The following is a 3,298-nucleotide window of genomic DNA, read 5'->3' on the forward strand; positions in this document are numbered from 1 at the left end:
TGACAGCTGGTGCCACTTGTGGATTTTACAAGTGTTTATCCTGTGTCACCTTTTCTACACACACATTTCCCTCAAATGTGTCTCAGGGAACAATCCCTGTTATTCCCAACAGCGGCGTGAGGCAGGCTGTTTGTGGGGTCCTCGTTTACCAGAGGGGAGCTCAGACGTCCAGAGGGGACCTGGTGACTTGAGGAGGGCTTCCCACCGCAGGGTGAAGTCCAGGCAGGGAGAGGAAGCCTCCGTGTCGTCACAATCAGCAGAGACGCTCCTGTCTCCGGGAGGGGCTCCTCCTGCAGCCGACCTTGGGCTGCGTGTCTGTGACCCACAGAGACAGCTCCGCTGCCGCAACCCTCAGCCCTGTCGGGGTAGACACGGGGACCAGCCTCCTCTGCTCCCGGCCCTCTGGTTCCCTACCAGGACGCTGTGCCTCTCACAGGGCCCATAGTGACACTGGCAGGCCTTGGTCGACCACAGAAAGTCAGCAGGTAATGCAGGAGGATGGACGGACCAAGGAAGACAGGTGAGCGGCTGTCCCTGTGCTGAGAGGGACACACGGGAGGGGGGAGGGCAGCCGCTGGTGTCTGTGTCTGCTCTCTGGTGTCTTTCTCAACCACGTGTTCATCGAGTGGGTTTAAAGCAGAGCTTCGGGGCCCTGGACGAGTACCGCAGTGGAATAGAGCATGGCCCTGATGTGCGGAGGTGGAGGGTGCCATCCCTGGTCAGGGTGTGGGAGACTGCAAGTGGCAAAGCCTTTGTAAGTTCGAGGCTTAGCAAAAGGGTAAGTTCTCCACCCCCCACTGCTCCAGATTGGCTATGAAGCTGAGTATTTGCACTCATCCCATCCCCCCACTTCACTTGCTTGCTTAAGTTGCTGGAAGCAGTTTACATGCCCTTCCTCTCACTGGTTGTTTGTTCAGATGTTTGTTGATTTCAGTTATGGGTGGTTGGGGGATTCCTGTTTACACCTTAAATGGGTTCCTGTTTATGCCTCAGATATGTGACTTTGTATCAGAGACTTCCTTATTTGCATACGGCAATATAAATAATAAAGCAAACCCAGGCTGTTCTGTGCTCTGTCTTGCCATCAGCTGGCCGAGGCCTCGGGATCCCATCCTCTTTTCTCAGTGCGTCTATTTTCCTCGCTCCGCACCGCTCTCCCTCAGGACCTAGAAGCACTAGCTGTGCTGGTTCACAGCCCAGGGCACAGGCAGGACTCAACCAGTGAGCGCAGGGATACGTGGAACAGCACATCAGTGTCTCTCTCTCGCTCTCTCTACATTCCTCTCTTTCTCCAAAATCAATAAACTTTTAAAAGTATAAATAGATCAGTAACACAGCTTCTGTAGGCAGCCAGGTGGGTATAGACGTATGGGGGGAGGGGATCACTTTGTAAAAGATATAAATGTCTATCCACCACGCTGTTCCCCTGAAACTAATGCAACATGCAAGGTCAACAGTGATTGAAAATAAAATAAAACCTATAGTTTAAAGTTACGTCTACATGACAAAGGGACTCAGATCAGGGAAATAAGTCCTTAAGGAAGACGTCTCCGACATCAACATCGCAGGTCCTCAGAAACACCGGGAACCCTTCAGGGTCTATACGTGCACTTATGGGGCACCGACTGGATACCAGGCCTTGCTCTGGCTCTGGGGACACAGAAGCGAACAGCATGGCGGGCCTGCTCTCGAGGGCCTGACCTTCTGGAAGAGAGAGGGACAGGGAATGCCGGGCACTGTGGACGTAGAGGGCCCCCGTGGGGCAGCAAGGGACACAGGGCAGATGGGCAGATGGGTGTGGGCAGCCAGCCCGCGAGCTGCTGTCCAGGTGTGAAGCCCCTGGTGTGTCCCCAGGTCACCCGCCGTGCCACCTGCCGGGTAGTAGAGACGCATAGGCATCTGGGCTGCAGGTGTAGGGGCCTCCTGCTCCCTCTGAGTTCCAGCAAGGCTGGTCCCCAAGGCCATGGCTGATGGGCTCATGACAACATTCTCCCAGCCACACACAAAATAGGAAGCCACGCCTGACCCATGGAGGCACAGCGGATAACGTGTCCACCTGGAACGCTGAGGTCGCCGGTTCCAATCCCAGGGCTGCCGGGCCAGGGCACACATGGAAAGAGACTACCATGCGTGCATGCTCCCTGCTCCTCCCCCCTTCTCTCTCTCTCTCTTTCTCTCTCTCTAAAATCAATAGATAAAATCTCTAAAAGAGAAAGGAGGACATGAGTATGAGTTCCATGAAGGTAAATGGGTTCCACGCATAGAGCTGAGCTTCACACGGAGGTTCTGTCTCTGCCAATGACAGATGTTGTGCTACCTGCCGTGACACACTCCTTGTCCTCGCGGGCACAGCTACAGCTGACAGCAGTAAGACACTTCCCTGTCACCAATGCTTTTATACCTTCATGAGATTCAGAGCCTGGGAACACAGTCTTGGGCCTCATAAGGCATCACTCCCTCCAAATGCAGCAAGTTCTCAAATAGCGTGCTGACCTTCTTGCTTTCCTGGTGAATCCACTTTGAAAGAAGCGAAAAGGCTGGCCAGTTAGCTCCGTGGTAGAGCGTCAGCCCGATATGTGAATGTCCCAGGTTCAATTCCCGGTCAGGCACAGAGGAAAAGCGCCCATCAGCTTCTCCACCCCTCCCCATTTCTCCTCTCTCTCTCTTTCTCTCTCTCTCTCTTTCTCTCTCTCTCTCTCTCTTCCCCTCCCACAGCCATGGCTCAGTTGGTTCAAGCGCATTAGCCCAGGCACTAAGGATAACTCCGTGGAGCCTTCACCTCAGGTGCTAAGAATAGCTCAGTTGCAAGTATGGCCACAGATGGGCAAAGCATCAGCCCCAGATGGAGATTACTGGGTGGATCCTGGTCAGGGAACATGTAGGAGTCTGTCCCTCTATCTGCCACCTCTCACTTGGAAAAGAAGGAAAATATATATATATTAGAAATAAAGATAAATAAAAATGAAGAAATAAGCCAATAGCATGTAAATAGTCACAGAAGAACGCCAAGAGCTCAAGCAACACAAAACAAACCAAAAAAAAAAAAAAAACTAAAAAACAAACCCAGATAAACTGGACTTCATCAATATTGAAAAATTTTATGCCTCTATGGACCCTGTCAAAAAAAAGAGGAAAGCTGACATACAGAAGGGAAGACAATATTAACAAATTGCACGTCTGATCACAGTCTAGTGTCCAAAATATATAAAGAGCTCCTGGAATTCAATAATAAAAAGGAAAAAAGAAAGCGAAGCAATGAACTGTAACAGTATCTTATTTATTTATTTATTTAAAATTT

The sequence above is a fragment of the Saccopteryx bilineata genome, chromosome 1 (assembly GCF_036850765.1).
Source record: "Saccopteryx bilineata isolate mSacBil1 chromosome 1, mSacBil1_pri_phased_curated, whole genome shotgun sequence".
Taxonomy (NCBI): domain Eukaryota; kingdom Metazoa; phylum Chordata; class Mammalia; order Chiroptera; family Emballonuridae; genus Saccopteryx; species Saccopteryx bilineata.